Here is a 22,555-nt window from a genome sequence, read left to right as displayed (position 1 = left end):
CAAGGATGTAGACTAGGGAAACTCTCATACAATGTTGGTGGCAATGTAAAATGATGCAGTATCTATGTAAAACAGTATGAAAGATCCTCAAAAAAATGTAAAATGAAATTATCATATAATCCAGCAATTCCACTTCTGGATATTTATTGGAAGAAAACAAAAACACTAACTCAAAAAGATATTTATACTCCAAAGTTCACTATTGCCAAGACATGAAAGCAATCTGTGTCCACTGATGGATCAATAAAGAAAGAAACTATGGCACCTATAGAAAATGGAGTATAATCCAGCCATTAAAAATAAGTATCCTTTCATTTGCAACATAAGTAGACCTGGAGGCTATTGTGGCAAAATCCCAAGACACCAAGGACAAAGAAAAATCCAAAAAATAAAATTTCTCAGTGGGGAGAATCTGCCTGATGATCAGGAGGAGGAATTACACTGCGAAAGAGAATTAAATCCCTCAACAGCATCAATAGGTCCAAATGAGAAATTCAAACTCTGCCTTCAAAATTCTGAGAGAATATTTCATACCCAGCCAAGCTATCAAATAAGTCAAAAAGGAGAATGGTATCATGGGGTAGGTATGAGTAAAGTCAGAAAATAAATTTCCTGTTACATTTTTAAAGGAAACTCTTGAAAGTATACTCTAACAAAATAAAGGGCTAAATCAAGGAATGGAAAAACACACAACACAGAAAATGGTCATTATAACTTAGGAGAGGCACAAAGCAGTTTCAGGATTGCAGCTGCGTAACAGCCGAGGGACTATCAGCCCCGAATGGAGTAGACATATGGAACACTTGCAGGGGCCAGGTGTCTAAAATAAAAGAAGTCTCAACAAGGAAGATGAAGTGACAGGTAATATCATGAACACCTTAAAGAACTAAGGGTAAGTCTGAGAAAAACACAAGTAAAAATATAAAGCAATTAACAATAACAAAAGAAAACAGAAGGTAATCATTTGGCTCTAAAATAATACTCCAATGTTGATAATGATATAAACATAATAATGATATAAGCACATTGTAATATAACCAAAACAGGATGATGGGGAAAATAGAGTTGAGGAATAAAACCAAGAGAACTGATGCTATTTAATATTTATAAATCAAGAAATAGTAAAAATATATCATTTGAAAGCGTGGAGGCCACTATCTGAATAAAAAGAAAAAGCTGTGAGCTGCCTGTCTGGAAAAGGACAACGGCTGTAGAGAAGTAGAGCAAAAAACTAGTGTTTGAGAGAAACCAAGATGGCACCATAAGGTACACACCTGTACATGCTAACTCTCACAACCCCCCAAAACTACAACTAAAAGACAAAACAACTATCATTCAGAACCATGGGAATGCTGGCCGAGTAGAAGTTCTACAACTAGAAGGAAAGAAAAAAGCACATTGAGACTGGGTAGGAGGTGCAGAGGTTCAGAAGAGCAGAAGTACAGAGGCGCATGCATCGGGCTGGCAACTGAGTGTGCTGTGTGTTTTGTTTGTTTGTTTGTTTGTTTTGTTTTGTTTTGTTTTGTTTCCAAATCAACTAGCATAGATACAAGCTCCTGACTGCTCTGAACTCCAGTTTCCGGTGAGACTCTGGGGACCCAGACTCCTGTGGGAAGAAAGTGGACTGTCTGGCATCGGGCTGGAAAGTGAGGGTGGCTTTCTCGCAGAGGTGCTCGTAGGAATCATTGTTACTGCTCGAGGGTGCAGGGGTGTAAGAATGCAGAGATGCAGAGATGCAGAAAACAGCTGACGGGCAGCCATCGCTGTTTGCTACGCCCTGGTGATTCCCTGAGATCTCACCCCACCCAATTTACAACCCCACCCAAGCTGTGAGCAGCGGCTTTTTCATATGAATGGCCTGTCCTTTTGCAGTCTAACCTAACAAACTGCAGCTTGGTCAGAGAGCTCCAAAACTTCCAAACCCCAAACAAAATGGAGAAATCTGCAGATTTTGTTGTAGCTCCTGATGGGTGGCCTCAGGCTGACTTTGCACCTCCATGGAGATCCAGGATCACTAGTGGTCAGTGTGAGATGATCCCAGATTTTAACTCCTCACATCCATAAGTGACACATTCAAGAGGCAGAATCAGTGAGCACAAAAGCCCCACTGAAGGAAATCCTGCACCATCAGGGTGTCTTCAGCACAGCAGTTCTTCCATTATAGACACAGCGGGTCCTCATAGCCAGTTGACCTGGAGGTCAATTCCTCCCAGTGATTCCAATAGCAATCAAAGCTTTACTACAACAAGACTGTTCACTCAGTCCACAAAGGGGTGCACCAGAAGTGTCCACCTCAGGTGATTGGGGAGGCTGAGCCACTGGGCCCTATAACATACCTACCACACAAAGCCATTTCATCAACACAAGGAAGCAATCAAAATTCAGAGACAAAGAAACATGTCACAAATGAAAGAAATGGAGGAAAGCAAACTACTGGATATACAGTTCAAAACCACAGTTATAAGGTAACTCAAGAATCTTCTAGAAACCTCCAAGAAACTTAACTTAGTGAGACCTCTGAGGAACTTAATGAGATCTTCAAGGATCTTAATGAGAATGCCAAAAAAATGGAAAAGGACCAGTCAGAAATTAAGCATACACTGTATGAAATAAAGAATATACAGAAATTCAACAGTAGACTAGAGGTTCCCAAGAATCAAATCATAGATTTGAAATATGAGGAAGCAAAAAAACACACAACCAGAAAAACAAAAGAAAAAATAATCCAAAAATATGGAGATAGTGTAAGGAGCCTCTGGGACAATTTCAAGCGTACCAACATCCGAATTATGGGGGTGCCAGAAGAAGAAAGAGAGCAAGATACTAAAAACCTATTTGAAGGAATAATGACAGAAAATGTCCCCTACCTGGTGAAAGAAATAGACTTACAAGTCCAGGAAGTGCAGAGAACTCCAAACAAGAGGAAACCAAAGAAGACCACACTAGGACACATCATAATAAAAATGCCAATGGCAAAAGACAAAGAGAATCTTGAAAGCAGCAGTAGAAAAACAGTTTCCTACAAGGGCAAACCCATACGATTGTCAGCTGATTCCTCCATAGAAACTATGCAGGCCAGCTGGGAGTGGCAAGAAATATTCAAAGTGATGAATAGCAAGAACTACAAGCAAGATTACACTACCCAGCAAAGATATCATTTAGAATTGAAGGTCAGATAAAGAGCTTCACAGACAAGAAAAAGCTAAAGGAATTCACCACCACCAAATCAGGATTACCGTATTCTTCGGACCATAAGACGCACTTTTTTTCCCCCAGAAGTGGGGGGAAAAAGTCCCTGCGTCTTATGGTCCAAATATAGCCTACACATATACTTTAAAAAAAAAGTTTTTTTACTTGCCCGGCTCTGTGTGCTTGCTGCAGCCACTGTCCATTCCTCCGTGCCCAGAGTGTCTGCCCCGCTCTGTAAACCCCAAGTGGTAGAGGAGTTCCCATGTATGGTAGTCAGCCTCCATGCCCTCGCTGCAGCCATATCTCCATGTCAGCCCAGGTGGGGTGTACGGTAACTGCGTAATCCAAACCGTAATCATCGCCTGTACCCCTTGCTGGCCCATACTCCGTGCCCGGAAGAATACCGCGGCTATTCCCCCAATCATTCCTCTCCGCCCTCTGTTGCCGTGCTTGACTACTGGGTAGGCGTACTGTAGATCTCAGCAGAACCTTTACCATAAATCTTCAACTTTATTCTAATTTATTACTGAAGTCTCTCGTGATTGTGTTTTACAGTACATTTTGTCTTTTGCTGACTGTATTTGTTAATAATGGTTCTAAATGGTTCTAAATGCTGCTGTTTACAGGGTTGATTACATGTGTTTATGACTGTGATGTTGGGTTTTAATGCACATAAAATATTTTAGGACACTATTTGTTTCAGAATCTTTTTTTCTTCATTTCCCTTCTCTAAAAACTGGTGCGTCTTATGGTCCGAAAAATACGGCATATGAAATGCTGAAGGGTATTCTTTAAGAAGAGGAAGAAGAAAAAGGTAAGATAAAAAATTATGAACAACCAAGTGACAACAAATACGTATCTATCAACGAGTGAATCTAAAAATCAAGTCAATAAAAAAAATATGAACAGAATAAACTGGTGGATATAATAGAATCAGGAGCATAGAAAGGGAGTGGACTGATAATTCTCGGGGGGAAGGGGGTGTGAGGGGTGCGGGAAGAAACAGGACAAAAATCTTACACCTATGGATGAAGACAGTGGCAGGGGGGAAGGACATGGGGTAGAGGGGAAACAGGGTGCAAGGGAGCTATGGGAGGGGAGGAGGAGAACATCTGTAATAATCTGAATTAAGATTTTTTTTTAAAAAAAACTAGTGTTTTTTAGTACAAGACTTTGGTACTATATCTTTTATACACAATTCTAAAGGAGCCAGACACATGCACAATAGAGTAAAGATAGTCTCTCTTCAATAAATGGTGCCAGGAAAACTGAAAAGCCACATTCAAAGGAATGAAACTGGATTACAGTCTGTCCCCATGTACAAAAATTAATTCAAAATGGATCAAGGACCTAAATGTAACACCTGAAACAATAAGTTACATATAAGATAACATAGATACCAAACTTACAGACCTGGGTCATACTGGACATTTTATGAACTTAACGCCAAAGGCAAAGGAAGTAAATGCAAAAATAAATGAATGGGATGATATCAAACTAAAAAGCTTCTGTACAGCAAAAGAAACTGACAACAAATCAAAGAAATGGTCAGCAAGATGGGAGATGATATTTGCAAACATTCACTCCGACAAAGGTTTAATTCCCAAACTTGTAAATCTCAACACCAAACAAACAAGCAACCCAATCAAAAAGAGGGTTGAAGACCTGAAAATACACCTCTCCCAAGAAGACATATGAACAGCCAGTAGTTTATGAAAAGATGTTCAACCTCACTGACAATTAGGGAAATGCAAAACAAAACTACAGTGAGATACCACTTCACACCTGGAGAGTGGCCACTGTCAACAAGACAAGCACTAACAAGTGTTGGCGAGGCTGTGGGGAAGGGAGCCCGCATTCACTGCTGGTGGGACGCAGACTGGAGCAGCCACTATGGAAAGCAGTCTGGTGATTCCTCAAAAAGTAAGCCTAGAGCTACCAGACAACCCAGCATTCTCACTCCTAGTTATCTACCTGAAAAACTCAAAATCATGTATTCTCAAAGGCATTTGTGCCCCTATGTTCACTGAGCATTATTCACAGCGGCCAAGACATGGACACAACCAAAGTGTCCTGTGGCAGAGGACTGGGTAAGGAAGATGTGATATGTGTACACAATGGAATACTACTCAGCCATAAGAAAAGATGAAAAGAACATTATGCTAAGTGAAATAAGCCAGTCAGAAAAAGCTACGAATTATATGATTTCACTCACATGTGGGATATAAAACTAAAACTTATGAACACAAACAGCAGTTGCCAGAGGAAAGGGGGGGGGGGGGAAAGGGGGTCCTAATATAAGGTAACAGGAGAAGATCTGACTTTGGGTGGTGGGCACACAATGCAATATACATATCTTGTAACAAAGAAACCCACACATGAAACATATATGCTGACCAATGTCAACCCAGTCAATTTAATAAATATAATTTTTTAAAATTACATAGAATAATTTAGGGCATGATTACAGATACTAAAAAGCAAGAACAACGTTGCATAAAGAAATAAGAAATGCTAGAGATAAATGTAAAATGAAATTCAAAATATAAACACATTAAACCAAAAATGTAACTTCCCTGCTGACAGTCTGTTTTAGAAGAAAGGACTTATTAAGCCAGGGCTAGGGAGAGAGAGCAGGCAGGTCCTTGGGCATGAAGTCTGAGCCGCCAAGGCCATGGCCAGGTGAAGGGCATGTCTGGTGTCCTAGGGTTGTTGAGCATTTTTATACACCAACTAAGGGGTCGGGGAGAGAATGTAAGCCTTTCTGAAAGAATTTATATCAGCTCTAGACAACGGGGGTGGGGGGAGGTGGGAGAGAAAAGCTGAAGCAGGGCAGTTGCGAGATATTCTGAAATAGGTGCAGAGCCCAAGGCCGAGTGTCTGCTGCCTCGGATAGGCGGCGGGCAAGCCTAGAAAGCTCACGTGTGAACAGAAGCAGAGGACCAATGCTGGGGATGGGGGTGGCCAGGGAGAGATCAGTGGGGGAAAAAGGAGACATATGTAATACTATATGTAATACTTTAAGCAATAAAGAATTTTAAATTAGGGAACTCTGTGAAAATGGGATGCCTACAGGATCCTTTTTACTGCATTTGGGTCACTTGTGAGTTATACTTTAAAATTTTACCTTGAACAATAAATGAGGAGGAGGAGGAGGAGGACGAAGAGGAGGGGGAGGAGGAGGAGGGGGAGGAGGAGGAGGGGGAGGAGGAGAAAGAGGAGGAGGAGGAGGAGGAGGAGGAGGAGGAGGAGGAGGAAGAGGAGGATAGAGGAGGAGGAGGAGGAGGAGGGGGAGGAGGAGGGGGAGGAGGAGAAGGAGGAGGAGGAGGAGGAAGGGGAGGAGGAGGAGGAGGAGGAGGAGGAGGAGGAAGGGGAGGAGGAGGAGGAGGAGGAGGAGGAGGAAGAGGAGGATAGAGGAGGAGGAGGAGGAGGAGGGGGAGGAGGAGGAGGAAGGGGAGGAGGAGGAGGAGGAGGAGGAGGAAGAGGAGGAGGAGGAAGGGGAGGAGGAGGAGGAGGAGGAGGAGGAGGAGGAAGAGGAGGATAGAGGAGGAGGAGGAGGAGGAGGGGGAGGAGGAGGGGGAGGAGGAGAAGGAGGAGGAGGAGGAGGAGGAGGAGGGGGAGGAGGATAGAGGAGGAGGAGGAGGAGGAGGAGGGGGAAGAAGGGGAGGGGGAGGGGGAGGAGGAGGAGGGGGAGGAAGAGGTGGAGGAGGAGGAGGAGGAAGAGGAGGAAGAGGGGGAGGAGGAGGAGGAGGAGGAGGAGGAGGAGGAAGAGGAGGAAGAGGAGGAGGAGGAAAAGGAGGAGGAGGAGGAGGAGGGGGAGGAGGAGGAGGAGGAAGAGGAGGAGGAGGAGGAGGAGGAAGAGGAGGAAGAGGAGGAGGAGGAGGGGGAGGAGGAAGAGGAGGAAGAGGAGGAGGAGGAGGGGGAGGAGGAAGAGGGGGAGGAGGAGGAGGAGGAGGAGGAGGAGGAGGAGGAAGAGGAGGAGGAGGAGGAGGGGAGGAGGAAGAGGGGGAGGAGGAGGAGGAGGAGGAGGAAGAGGAGGAAGAGGAGGAGGAGGAGGAGGAGGAGGAAGAGGAGGAAGAGGAGGAGGAGGAGGAGGAAGAGGAGGAAGAGGGGGAGAAGGAGGAGGAGGAGGAAGAGGAGGAAGAGGAGGAGGAGGAGGAGGGGGAGGAGGAGGAGGAGGGGGAGGAGGAGGAGGAAGAGGAGGAAGAGGAGGAGGAGGAGGAGGGGGAGGAGGAGGAGGAGGGGGAGGAGGAGGGGGAGGAGGAGGGGGAGGAGGAGGAAGAGGAGGAGAAGAAGGAGGAGGAGGAGGAGGGGGGGAGGAGGAGGAAGAGGAGGAGAAGGAGGAGAAGGGGGAGGAGGAGGGGGAGGAGGAGGGGGAGGAGGAGGAGGAGAAGGCGGCAGCAGAGGCTCCTGGGGTGGGATGCCTGCTATTCTCTCTTTTGGATAATCGCAGAAACAGCCACGTAAGGTAATCCAAACTTCCATCAGCCCACGGGAGCAGACTTGTGTTAGTTGCTCCACAGCCATTAACAGGCTACTGTTCGTGGCTTTCTCTCACTCTCTGGCCATTACAATTTAAGTTAGAACACAACAGAATATTTTTTCTCGTCAAACTCTTTAAGCAGGTAACAAAGCAAGAGAAATAAACTGAAAAGTATAGAAATACTACCTGGAAGAAAAATACACGGGGAAAATGTATCAACAAGCTGTGAGTGCTCTGCATGGTTATTTCACTCTTTCAGCAGGGCCAGCGCAGGGAACCTTTATCTCCGCGTCACACGCGGCTCAGGCTCACCGACACGTCACTGACAGGAAGCCGCGGCAACGCACACAGGGAACTAAACAGGTTTTACTTTTCTTTTTTTCCTTTTTTTTTTTTTTCTTTTTTGTTTTCTTCTGTTTTTTAATGGTAACTGAGTACCTGTTTAAATTCTTTTTTTTTAATTCTTTATTTATTGATTAATTTGAAAGAGAGGTTATCGATTTGTTGTTCCTTTATGCTTTTATACAAAGATAAAACCTGGTGCATCGCTCACTTTGCTATGGTAATTATTAAAACTCCATGAATAATTAAAATTCCATGAAGATTGACTCCACAATGAAAGTATTAGATACAGGCTTTTTGCTGCACTTTTGTCTAGACCAGTGTTTCCCAAACTTCTCTCATGATGAGAATTACCTGGTGGAGTTGTTAAACTACAGATTCCTGAATCCCACCTAAGAAGTGCTAAACTAGAATTTTGGGGAACTTATAGGTAAAATTGTCTTAGAGCACTAATTAAGTATACAGTCCTGTATGTTCCCAAAAATTCTAGTTTAGCACTTCTTAGGTGGGATTCAGGAATCTGTGGTTTAACAACTCCACCAGGTGATTCTCATCATGAGAGAAGTTTGGGAAACACTGGTCTAGACTAGAGGGAGGAACATTTGACCAAAGTAACTGGTATAGTACTAATCTACTTAATCAAATTTTGAGATAGTAATTTAGATATTTCAAAAGTGGATATTTTAAGGTAGTAAGACATGCCTCAAAATAGCTGAGTCCAATTGATAACATGTAGTTAAATGTATCAATTTAAGTTCACTTGAACTTTTGTATCAGAGGCCACAGAAAGATATTGTGTTTTAAAACCGTAGTTCATCTTTTAACTATTATCTATACTAATAAAAGCCTCGGTGGCCCTCGTGCCCTCAAGTCATCACAAGATGGTCACCACAAGATGGCTGCCCCCACGTTGTCACAAGATGGCTACCACAAGCTATGGGTGATCAAGCCAGCAGGGAAGGGCAGTTGGGGGTGACCAGGCCTACAAGGGAGGGCAGTCGGGAGGAACCAGGCATGCAGGGGAGGGCAGTTGGGGGAGATCAAGCCTGCAGGGGAGGGCAGTTTGGGGTGACCAGGCCAGCAGGGGAGGACAGTTTGGGGTGACCAGGCCAGCAGGCGAGGGCAGTTGGTGGCAACCAGGCTGGCAGGCGAGCAGTTAGGCATCAATTAGGCCAGCAGGGGAACAGTTAGGGGACTATCAGGCTGGCAGGCAGAAGCAATTAGGAGAAATCAGGCAGGCAGGCGGGTGGTGAGGAACCAGCAGTCCCGGATTATGAGAGGGCCTAAACCAGCAGTCAGACATCCCCCGAGGGGTCCCAGATTAGAGAGGGTGCAGGCTGGGCTGAGGGACACCCCCATTCCCCCAGTGCACAAATTTCGTTACTGGGCCTCTAGTAACTATATAAAACTATAGCCATATTTTTAAACTATTCAGTATATTATTCAAGGTAATTTTCCAACGTTCAACTTCAAAGGTTGGAGCCAAGAAGAGGAGTAGAATGAACTCCAGATCTGACCAGCCATGTTGCCCAGTGGGAGGAGAACAGGCCCCTAGGAAAACTGATGGGGCTTGGTGCTGAGGTCCTTGGCCAAAGGCAAGGGCACAGCAGGAGAGGAGACAGGCTGCAGACTGAAGGGCAGTATGTGCGATGAGGAGTCCCACGGAGGGAGCACAGAGAGGAGCTGTGAGTGAGAAGACAAGCGGGGCAGGCGGGACTGAGCTCACGACCCCGCATGCCATCATGGCCTCTCCCGTGAGGAAGGGAGACTCAGTAGAACCACTCCAGCACGTGTGTAAGTTAGGGGAGCCATGCATGATTACTGGCCTAATGTTTACATTTTCCAGAAGATTCTGAGGCTGAGGAAAGTTATGGAATAGCCATGCACATTCCCTTGCCAACAGCACAAGTACAAGAACAAAAGGGAAAGAGGAGAGTTGTTGGGGTTCTACCATTTCACTGACGAGACACAGAAGCGCAGGTCTGAGTAACAGGAGAGGCGGAAAACACCGCACTGAGAACAGAAACAGTCTGCTTCCCCCAGGCCCGCCACGTGCCCTCCAATGCTGCCTGCAGGCCACAGGTCCGACCTTCCAGGTGCAGAGCTCAAGGCCACAGCTGCCCACAGCCTTCCTGGGCATTCACGACATGGAAGGGAGCAGGCCTGCTGACATTTCTGCCTCCCTCCCTGGACTGGGGACTCCTTGGAGGTTCATGGTAATGAAGCCATGATCACAGTGACAGGCACAGATTCCAGCCATTTATCACAAGACAGTCCTATGTGTTTGGGAAACAAACTACCCAAACAGCAATGATTTCCTGTTTCTCACAATGCCATGGGTCGGCTCGGCAGCTCTTCTGATGCCCTGATCTCACTTACCCATGCTGCACTGGGCCCAGGTCAGAGGGGACTGAGCTCAGTGAGGAAAAGCTGGGCCTCCCTTCCCATGTGGCCTTCCTCCCAGGCTTCTCCGCTGGCAGCAGCACCCCAGAGGCTGGCACACTGCACACGGTGCCTCAGCTTGCAGCGGGTCTGCTGGTGCCCCACTGGCCAGTTCAAGTCACATGGCAAAGCCCAGAGTCACGGGTGGGAACACAGCCCCTACTGCTCCATGGGAGAAACGAGCAGTCACAATGCAAGGGGCGGAGACGTGGGGAGGTGGTTCCCTAGGGGCCTTTGTTATCCCTTTACCACATATTGATTTTGTTAGCTTTTGCTCTGATAATTATTTTTACTGTTAGTTTTTAATGATAAAGTATTTTTATGCTTACTACATCTAAAAATTTATGTTCTTTCACTTGTAACTGGTGGGGTGGGGGGGGAATGGGAGGAGGCAATTCTGGGCTCTATTTCTACTTCAGAATAATGGACCCAGAATATTTCAAGATTTAGACACTAGAAATACTTCATGACCATTAAACAAAAGGTGCTTCTTCTTCATCCTTCCTATCCATTGCCTATTCTATCCTATACACGTCTCTAGCTACCACAATGGCCTTGGCAGTACAATTCTTCAGACAATAAACCAGCACAATTATACTAAAACAAAATAAACAAACAAACAAAAAACTAGTTCTTCAATGAACTGTGAGGTCAGAAGTCTGACTATGAACAGAAGATGCAAACCCAATGCAGACAGGACAGACCGGGCTGGGTGTGGCTTCAGGATGGCTCCAAAGAGCATGGAGGGCCAGAAGAGGCGGCCCCGCTAAGAGAAGTCAATGAGGCAGCGTTCACACTGTTTTTGCCGAGACAGGGAGCTGCCCAGAGTTAAGACACTTTCCAAAAGGCGCTGTGGCACACAACACCTGCGACCCTGGCAGCACAAGCAGCCGCCACTGGGAACCACAGAGCTGAGCGGAGAACTGGTGATGGTGACCATCCTGGTGTCCCCGCGGAGGGTTTCCACGGCTGCTCTGTGAACACAATGACTGCACTGGCAGCAATGGTGGCACTCCTGAGGCTGGGCACAGGGTGGGAGCGCCCAGCTGGGCCTCTGGCACCAGCAGACTGTGTGTGTGTGTTTGTGTGTGTGTGTAACAGCCACTATTCACAATCCAGACTGGAAAGCATCCAGAAAGACAATGGGGGTAAACCACAAAGGAACTTTCACTCTTCCTCTACTGACTGATTTTTTTTCTATTCTATAGTACCAGAAACAAAGCTTACATTTTGAAGAAATAAAATACACATGTAGTAGGACATTTTGAGGCCTAACAAAGAAAATGTGTATTAAGTACAGAATCTTATCTAATAAGAGTAATATGCAAATTGGCCATACCTCTGCTACACCCACAAGCCACACCCACTAGCCATGCCCACCAGCCAATCAGAGTGTGTATGCAAATTAACCCAACCAAGATGGCTGCAGCCACGGAGAGCAGAAGGGAGGCTTGGTTTCCCAGGCAATGGAAGAAGCCAAGCTTTCCACCTGCCCTTGCCAGCCTACGCCTCCCCTCAAAGCTACAAAGTTTCAATTATAGAAGGTAAACAAATCCAAACAGAAATAGCAGCAGCCATGGAGCGAGCAGGAGGCTTGGATCCACTCCAGGCTACAAAGTTTTAATTGTAGAAGGTAAATTCCAGATATCAGGGCCTCCACTTGGGTCGCTGGGGGGCATGGCCGGCCTGCAAACCACCACAGGCCCCATGCCCAGGCCGCCCCATGCCCCAAGGGAAACCCACCCTGATCCCGGACACCCTTCAGGGAAAACCAGCTGGCCCCCACCTGTGCACCAGGTCTCTATCCTATCTAATAAAGGAGTAATATGCAGATTGACCATCACTCCAACACACAAAATGGCTGCTCCCATGTAGTCAAAGATCCTGCCCCCATGTGGACAGAAGATGGCCACCACAAGATGGCCTGCAAGGGAGGGCAGTTGGGAGGCACCAGGCCTGCAAGGGAGGGCAGTTGGAGGTGATCAACCCTATAGGGGAGGGCAGTTAGGGGTGACCAGGCTGGCTGAGGAGGGGAGTTGGGGGCAAACAGGCTGGCAGGGGAGTAGTTAGGCATCAATCAGGCTGGTATGCAATTGATTAGGGGGTGATCAGGCTGGCAGGCAGAAGAGGTTAGGGGCAATCAGGAAGGCAGGCAGGCGAGCAGTTGGAAGCCAACAGTCCTGGGTTGTGAAAGGGATGTCCCAGATTGGAGAGGGTACAGGCTTGGTTGAGGAACACCACCACCCCCTAACCCCTGTGCACGAATTTCATGCACCAGGCCTCTAGTTCATAATAAAGCCTCATTCATGCTTTGACAATTCTTGCTTTTTTTAAATCAACTAAAAATTCCATGTGAATGTATCTTTAAAAATAAAAGGTATGGTTTAAAAAGTAATTTTCTGGCAATTTCAATTAATTAGGAATAATATAAATTTTAGAAAAGAAATTAAAAACTTTGCCTTGTTCTAATCATTAGTTACTAAATGTATCATAAACTCAAAAGGCCATTGGAGCCAGCGCAGTGTAAGATTACAAGATTGAGAGTCAGGGAACTTGCTCGGAGACCTCGGCTTGTACCGTCCTGAGCCCAAGCCTGAGCCTGAGTGCTTACTGCTCCCCAGGCCAGGTCCACACACTGTGCATATACTAAGTCAACCCTCGTAATCCATGAGGCAGATCCGCTGTTAATTCCTCACCCCTGAAGAAACTGAGATCCAGGGAAGTGGACTGCGTGCTCAGGATTCCTCGCTGGTGAGGGCTAGCCCAGAAGGCAGCAAGCAGCAAGCCTCGTCACAGACTCTGCTCCGAATCATTAAGCTCTGAAGACCAGGCCTTCCTTACTTTCCGCATTAGCAGGGATTCTTATGATCCTGTGCCTTTATGTTTTTAACTTTAGGACTCTTTTAAAGAACTAGAGGCCTGGTGCACACTCTCACAATCCAGGACCCCTCGGGAGATGTCCAACTGCCGGTTTAGGCCCAATCCCACTGAAATCCCTGAGGGATTGGGCCTAAACTGGCAGTCTGACATCCATCTCGCAATCTAGGACCCGCTGGCTCCTAACTGCTCACCTGCCTGATCACCCCTAACCACCTCTGCCTGCCTGCCTGATCGCCCCTAACTACCTCTGCCTGCCTGCCTGATCGCCCCTAACTACCTCTGCCTGCCTGCCTGATCGCCCCTAACTGCTCACCTGCCTGTCTGATTGCCCCTAACTGCCTCTACCTCAGCCTGCACCCAGGACCCGGGCTTCCCTCCCTCTGGCGGGCCGCAGGCACCCAGGACCCCGGGCGGCTTTGCCCAGGCCCCAGCTTTGTCAGGAAGGACATCCAGAATGACGTCCAGAAAATGGCCAGTCTATGTGGTCTAATTAGCATATTACCCTTTTATTAGTATAGATGATATAACAAATGTGGAAAGTGTTTTGCAAACTGTACAGTGGTATACAGATGACAGTTAAATGTCTACAATCCAAAAATATACTATGATTTTTCATTTGACTTTGTATTCTAGAACATAATATTATTGATTCATACAAAAGTTATTTTCAATGGACACAGACACCAGGGCGATGAGACATAAGTTGGGTGGGGGGTTAGGGGAATAATGGGGGGATAAAGACACATATGTAATACCTTAATAAAGAAAGAAAAAAAGTGGAGAAAGAAAAAATATTGTTTTCAGTTCACTGGAAATGCTCTTACATTTCGGTAAATACAAACATCATATCTGAGATAAAAACCTCCATTAATATGACTAGAAATCTACATTTCTTTCTTGGCTAGACTCCCAGAAAGAAAACAAAAAAATTCCAAATGTGCATTACATTTATCACAGTTTTCACAAAAGAATAAGCAGAATTAGAATTTTTAATTTCCCAAACTTGCTTTCGAGGGTAGGGAGCCTTTATTTTTACATTGTTCCTAGTTCAAAAAAGAATACTAAACAGCTTAGAAGTATTTAGGCCACACATGGCACCAGCTGAGGGAGGGGCTGTGGTCAGTCATGTCTTGTTTGCATGAGCCTTCCTTGACCCAACACTCAGAGAGCCCTCAGGCCCACAGATAGCTAATCCTCTGGCTGGGGAGAGACTAGTTAAGTGAAATCTGGACACACAGGGCCAGAATCCATATTGGGAATTGGGAGTTGAAGGTGAAAGAATACAGATCCTCAAAGATTCATAAGCAAGGCCAAGGTCTGAGGAGTTGAGAACCATGAACAGAAGACATGAAATAGTAAAAAGATACCACAGAGGATGAAGAAGGCTCTGGCTCAAGGGAAACATGAAGCAGACTGGAAGAGAAGAGCAGAGATGCAACGAGCATAGTGTATCTGGTCCCTAGACGGTGTCAGATCCTCATGGCTTTTCAGCTCCAGTCTCTCTGTGGCCTTAAAAGAAACACTTTTTAAAAGATTCACTTAAGTGAGTTTCTGTTCTTTAATATAAAAAAATGCCTCACTGCCCAACAGGTGTGGCTCAGTGGTTGAGCATCGGCCTATGAACCAGAAGGTCACAGTTCAATTCCCAGTCAGGGCACTTGTCCTGGTTGCAGGCTCCATCCCAAAAGAGGACGTGCTAGAAGCAGCCGATCAATGATTCTCTGATTCTCTCTCTCCCTCTCCCTTCCTCTTTAAAGCCAACAAAAATATTTTTAAATGCCTCAGATATGCTAATATGCCAAGATATATTTAAATAGTAAGGGAATGAGGCAAGGAGAAAAAGGAATAAAAAAATAATAATTTATAAGAAACTGAAGAAAATGCAAATGGAAGCATATACTATGCTTGTGGATAAGAAAAATTAACATCATTAAAATGTCCATACTACACAAAGTAATCTCAAAAATTCAATGCAATTCCTCTCAAAATACCAATGGATTATTTCACCTAACTACAACAAATAATCCAAAAATTTACTTGGAATCACAAAAGACCATAAATAGCTACACCAATCTTGAGTAAGAAAAACAAAATTGGAGATATCACACTACAAGATATCAAACTATATATATTTTAAGGCTACAGAAATTAAAGCATTATGGTACTGGCATTAAAACACACACACACACACACACACACACACACACAGCAATGGTACACAAGAGAAGCTCAGAAATAAACCCACACATATACAGTCAATTAGTATATGACAAAGGAAGCAAGAGCATACAATCAGATAAAGACAGTCTCTTCAATCAATGGTGCTGGGAATTTTGGACAGACACATGAAAAAAATGAAATTAGACCATATACAAGAATAAATGCAAAATGGATTAAAAACTAAATGTAAGACTCGCAAGCATAAAACCCCTAGAAGAAAGCACAGCCAGAAAAACATCTGACATTTCTCGTAGCAATATCTGTTCCGCTGTATCTCTCAGGCAAGGGAACAACAACCACAAAAAATGGGACTACGTCAAACTAAAATGTTTTTGTACAGCAAAGGGGCTTCTGAAAATTCCATCTATTGAATGGGAGAAGATATTCGCAAGTGATACATCAGACAGGGAGTTAATATCCAAAATTTATAAAGAATTCATACAACTCATCACCAAAAAACAATTCAATTAAAAGGCGGTCAGAGGACCTGAATAGGCACTTCTCTAAAGCAGACTAACAGATGGCCAGTAAACATCTGAAAACACCAATCATAAAGCAATGCCTATTAAACCCATAGTGAGATATCACCTCACACCTGTCAGAATGGCTGTCATCAATATACTGACAAACATCAAGGGTTGGCAAGGATATGGGGAAAGGGAACCCTGGTGAACTATTGCTAGAAATGCAGATTGGTGTAGCCACTGTGGAAGGGAGTGTAGAGTTTCTACAAAATATTAAAAATGGGACTGCCTTTTGACCCAGCGATTCCACTTCTGGGTATATATTCAAAGCTGAAACATTAATTCAAAAAAATATAAGTTCTCTGTGGTCATTGTGGCATTATTTACAATTAGGGACCCTGTGCACGAATTTATGCATTGGTGGGGGCCGGGCTGTCCGGGGGGAGGGGCCACGGGCGGTTGGTTGAACTCCCGGTCCAACTCCCGAACAATCTGCATATTAGCTTTTTATTATATAGGACTAGAGGCCAAGTGCATGAATTTGTGCCCGGGTTGGGTCCAGCCAGCCCGCCCTGATGGGGGCTGATCGAGGCCGGCCCAGCTAGAGGGGTGCCACAGGAGGTCAGCCAACCCCACCCCCAATTGGGGTGGGGTGATCAGGGGCAGGGCGGCTGGGGGGGGGCCATAGGAGGTTGGCCGGCCAGCCCTGTCCCTGATAGGGTTGGGGAAACCAATCCGGGTGGGGCCAACCTGGGGAAGGGGCCATGTCCAGTGGGAGAAGCTATGGGCGCTTGGCCAGTTGACCCTGCCCCCAATAGAGGTGGGGGGGCAATCGAGGATAGGGCCGCTGGGGAGAAAGGCCGCAGGTGGTTGGCCAGCTGGCCCTGCCCCCAGTCAGGGTGAGAGGGAGCGATCAGGGGTTGGGCCAGCCAGGGTGGGGGGAGGAGGGAAGGGGCTGCCTCCCCATTGGGCCAGTGGTCGGCTAAAGTGCACATCATACCAACCGGTTGTTCCTGTCGTTCCAGCATTCTAGTCGCTTGGCTTTTATACATATAGACGATAGATAGTTAAGATATGGAAGCAGCACAAGTACCCATTAATAGACGAGTGGATAAAAATGTAATACATATATACGACAGAATATTACTTGGCCATAAAAAAAGAATTAAATCTTACCATTTGTAATAACGTGACTGGACCTAAATGGTATTATGCTAAGTGAAATAAGTCAGATAGATAAAGACAAATACCATATGATAAAATCTAAAGAAAAAAATAAACACACAAAATTGAAACAGATCCATAAACCAGAGAATAGACTGATAGATGCCCGAGGGACAAGGGGTTTGGCAGTAAGATGAATGAATTAAGAAGTACAAATTGGAAGTTACAAAATAGTCATGAGGATATAAAGTATAAAGAAAAGCACAGTAATGCAGTAATAAGTATGAATAGTGCCAGATGGGTCGGCAACTAAGTAATTGCGGGTTTCACACATATATGGCTTCAGTTGAATTTTTAGGTTTGCAGACGTAGTACAAATGTAAAACACATTTTGTTATTTGATAGTTGGCTATTCAGCTGTTAATCAGTAAAAAAAAGTTTTTTGATCTGTTTTGTAGTTTTCGTTTGGCGTTCGTTGAAAAATGGAAAATCAAAAGGAACATTTTCGTCATATTTTGCTTTTTTATTTCCGCAAAGGGAAAAACGCATCGCAAGCTCATAAAAAGTTATGTGCTGTTTATGGTGACGAAGCCTTAAAAGAATGGCAGTGTCAAAATTGGTTTGCCAAATTTCGTTCTGGTGATTTTTCACTCAAAGATGAAAAACGCTCTGGTCGTCCAGTTGAAGTTGATGACGCCCTAATCAAAGCAATAATCAATTCGGACTGTCACAGTACAACACGTGAGATTGCAGAGAAGCTTCATGTATCACATACATGCACTGAAAATCACTTAAAACAACTTGGCTATGTTAAAAAAAAACTCGATACATGGGTTCCTCACGAACTGAAAGAATCACAGTTAACGCAACGCATTAGCAGCTGCGATTTGCTAAAGAAACGTAATGAAAATGATCCATTTTTAAAACGACTGATAACTGGCGATGAAAAATGGGTTGTTTACAACAATATCAAGCGGAAAAGATCGTGGAGCAGGCCAGGTGAACCAACTCAAACAACATCAAAAGCTGATATTCATCAAAAGAAGGTTTTGTTATCAGTTTGGTGGGATTACAAAGGAATTGTCTACTTTGAACTCTTACCACCCAACCGAACGATGAATTCTGATGTCTACATTGAACAACTAACGAAATTAAACAATGCAGTTGAAGAAAAGCGGCCTGAATTGACAAATCGAAAAGGTGTTGTATTCCATCATGACAATGCAAGGCCACACACATCTTTGGTCACTCGGCAAAAATTAATGGAGCTTGGCTGGGATGTTTTGCCACATCCACCATATAGTCCTGACCTTGCACCATCTGATTACTTTTTGTTTCGATCTTTACAAAACTCCTTGAATGGTAAAAATGTCAATAATGATGATGATGTCAAATCGTACCTGATTCAGTTTTTTGCTAATAAAAACCAGAAGTTTTTTGAACGTGGGATTATGATGCTGCCTGAAAGATGGCAAAAGGTCATTGATCAAAATGGGCAATACATTACAGAATAAAGTTATTTAGTTCCATGAAAAAATTGTCTTTAAAAATCCGCAATTACTTAGTTGCCGACCCAATAGAAATAGCAGGGGGAATACTTTGTAAAATACATGACTGTCTAAGCACTATGCTGTATACCTGAGCTAATACATAATAATACTGAATGGAAGCTGTAAAAAAAAAAAACTAAGTAATAAACTGAACATAAAAACAAAATGTGTATTTATAAACTGTACAAAAGAATCAGAAAAAAAAAACAACAAAACAGTAAAAACCCCAAAAATTAAGCAGAAAAAGACATGCAGAGCTAATTTACAAAAGAAACTAATGGATTTTTAAAGGAAAACAACAAAAAATCAACTTCACCAATAATTTAAAAGGCAAAGAAAGACAAAAATGAGATGTTTTACCTCTGTTAAATCCGTTCTTTCTTTTTTTTTAAATAGCACCCAACTTTGGCAAGAATGTCGTAAAGGGTCACTAAACACTGCTAATAAAGGTGTTAGCCGGAACCTTTCAGTAGAGCAGTTCAGTAACAGGAATCAAGAGCCTTAACAATAAAGGGTAAAGGTGGCAACTTTCCTAGTTTTGACTCTGGGTGGTACACACACAATGCAAAAACTGATAATGTATTATAAAGTTGCACACTTAAATCTATATGATTTTATTAACCAATGTCAGCCCAATAAATTTAAATTTAAAAAAATATCCACCATCTCACCCAGTGACTCTAGTTCATGACACTATCCGAAACTGTCTGAACTACGGATTAAAATGTATGCAAATATATCCATCAAAGAATATTTGCAGTAGCAAAATTGTTTAAAATAAGTTCTACATTAAGCAATAGGAAAAGGGTTAAGTAAATTAGAATGTAACATAAAATGCAGGATGCAGTCACTAAGCTATTGAAGTGAGCAGTGTTATACAATAAATGTTAAGAAAGTAAGGTTTATAAAATAAACAGCATTCAGGATGACCGTGACTAGGTTAAAAAAATATATAAATCCCAGAATGAAAGTACTAATGACAAGCCTTGATTGTTTGAAAATGAATGTTAACAGGCCTGTGAACACCTATTCTAAGCCCCGAGTTTACCCATGAGATCCCCCTGCCCGTCCCTCACCACCAGCCCCTGCCCTCCCTGACATGGTGGACCAAGCCCAGGTACCTGCCTCACTCCCTGAGCATTCTGAGCATTTCTTAGGTTATGGCGTCATCCCCAGGTGCACTATTTAAATATTTGCCACTTATACTTACAAATTCTCCCATCTCATTTCACTCATGTAAAAAAAAAAAACACACATTGACTCTAACTACTAAAGTCACCTCAAAAATGAAATCTAAACGGACATGGAAGTTAATTAAGAAGCAGTTTTTGTTTTCCTTGCCCAGAGGTCGGCAAACTCATTAGTCAACAGAGCCAAATATCAACAGGACAACAATTGAAATTTCTTTTGAGAGCCAAATTTTTAAAACTTAAACTTCTTCTAATGCCACTTCTTCAAAATATTGTAGACTCGCCCAGGCCGTGGTATTTTGTAGAAGAGCCACACTCAAGGGGCCAAAGAGCCGCCGCATGTGGCTCACGAGCCACAGTTTGCCGACCACAGTCCTTACCCTTTCAAATAAAAAAATATTAAGGAGAAAACATCCCTGGAGCTTCCTTTCCAAACCCCAGACTCCCAGCAGGCTCAGACAACATGCAGATGCCGCATACCTGTTCTGTGTGCTAGGACCACCAGTGCCTCTGTCAGCTCACTTCGTGTCAAAGAACATTCGAATCTAATCATCAGCTGCCACCAAAACACACCAACCGTGTGCTGCAGTGCCAGCCACTGCCCGAGATCACAGCTGACTGCTGCTCTGCCCTACTCCCCGCTGATTCCACCTTCCTCCTGGCAACCTTCCACCTCATTAGCTGAGCAGAGCACACTGGGGAGGAGGCTGTGACGGGCTGGCACATGGAGAAAGCAGAGAGTGCGATGACTGCACTATGGCAGAGGACTGGCCAGAGGCATCCATGCCAGTGGCTCTCAACTTGGGTGATTCTGGTGCCCAGGGGACTTTGGCAATGTCTTGGGCGGTCTCTAGTTGGCATAACTGGGGGGGAGGGCTACTGGCACTAGCAGGAAGAGACCAGGGATGCTACTAAGCATACTACATGGCACAGGACAGCCCCACAGCAAAGAGCTACCCATTACCAGATGGCAGTAGTGCTAAGGTTGAGAAGCCGCCATAACCTGATTTACCCACCAGTTCACTCGAGTCTGATCCCTACTCCTCAGGAACAGGGCACCCGGTGGGTAAGAGGCCTGGGACACACACACACACACCACACATACACACACACACACACACCACACACACACACACACCACACACACCACACACACACACCACACACACACACATACACACACACACCACACACACACACCACACACACACACCCACACCACACACACCACACACCACACACACCACACACCACACACACCACACACACACACACACCACACACACACCACACACACCACACACACCACACACACACCACACACACACACCCACACACACACACACACCACACACACCACACACACCACACACACACACACACCACACACACACACACACACACACACACCACACACACACACCACACACACACACACACACACTACGAACTGGGGGGCGGGGGAGGGAAGAGCATTATAATTTAATAAAAGTAATAAGAATACCTTTCCCCCCAAGGGTTTGCTCCCCCACACATCATATATTTCTTCCAAGACTGCTTCCGAGCAGACAGTGTAAGAAGATAATATTATCAAAACCACCCAGGCTGGTAAACATCTCCACAGAGAAGTTGGCAATGCATCCACACAGCCAATGACACATTGAGTTGCTTATCTCTACAGGACCTAAGAGCCCAAACTCACAGTTCCCGGCTTTGCTTAAAATAAAAGTGGCAAGCATCGAAAGATCACTCAAAACAAAGAAAGTAATAGTGCTGCTTTTCCCAGGTATATCATCAAAAACTAAGACTTAAGAAGAGAAACATTTTCAAAACTAAGAACAGAGTAGTTAGTCTGCACTTCAATCAAAAAAATTACAGATAAAAAAGAATCTTACCTAATAAAAGAGAAACATGCAAATTAACCATCACTCCACCACACCCACAGCCAATCAGAGTATGCAAATTAACCCAATAAAGATGGAGGTTAATTTGCATATGCACGCACAGAGCAGTGTTAAGCCCACTATGAGGGGAAGCAGGGTGGCGGAGGGAGCTGGAGGGAGCTACTGGAGTGGTGCCCCAGACAGAAGCGAGGGCTTGCCGGCTCCGGGAGGCCTGGGAGCAGGGACGTGCTGGCTCTGGGGCAGCCAGGGAGAGGGGACCTGCCGGCTCCCGGGGGGCTGGAAGTGAAGCCAGGGACCTATTGTACGAATATCGTGCAACAGGCCTCTAGTTTAATCTATGAATTATCATTGTTATGATTCATTTAAAGTTAGTGACCACAATGCAATATGGTTTTTTCCTTGATTACTTTAATAGCTTTATCATGCCATGATTTCCACCCACGAGAGGCCAGAAGGTTAGAGAAGTTATCCAGCACCAGGCCTAGCTAAGGCTTAAATAACTTGGACCTTACTCTGAAGCATCATTTGCCTGTACAACCCTGACTTTTGTCCTTTCAGTTTTAAGAGAATACAGCATTTAAGGTGGCCCATTTCTGTGTTGGACAGTAGTATTAGAATGTGTCCAGGCTGAGTCAATCCATTATTGTTTATTTTGCCATATATTAGAAGCAAGACAAATCTAATTATTCTCAATTTTACCTTCCACACACCAAGCCTTTTTCTCCCC

At 44.6% G+C, this 22,555-nt stretch overlaps 1 protein-coding gene across 8 annotated transcripts in view; it reads right to left on the bottom strand.

The window, feature by feature from the left end:
* The window catches only part of MARCHF8 (membrane associated ring-CH-type finger 8), an 85,759-nt gene that overhangs the window by 46,942 nt on the left and 16,262 nt on the right, over positions 1–22,555 (bottom strand). Inside the window, exon 1 of one of the 8 annotated variants that reach the window (XM_084904746.1) lies at positions 20,405–20,568. The exons of 6 other annotated variants lie outside the window; for them this stretch is intronic. The gene's annotated coding sequence lies outside the window, so the exon portion shown is untranslated. Of the gene's footprint in view, positions 1–20,404; positions 20,569–22,555 lie in introns of those variants that run through there. One more of the 8 variants, XM_084904740.1, reaches the window with a different exon arrangement.

Source organism: Pipistrellus hanaki (assembly GCF_964339955.1).
Source record: "Pipistrellus hanaki genome assembly, chromosome: 14".
Taxonomy (NCBI): Eukaryota; Metazoa; Chordata; class Mammalia; order Chiroptera; family Vespertilionidae; genus Pipistrellus; species Pipistrellus hanaki.
Note: the sequence above shows the minus strand (reverse complement) of the source record. Positions and strands in the feature narration are given on the sequence as shown.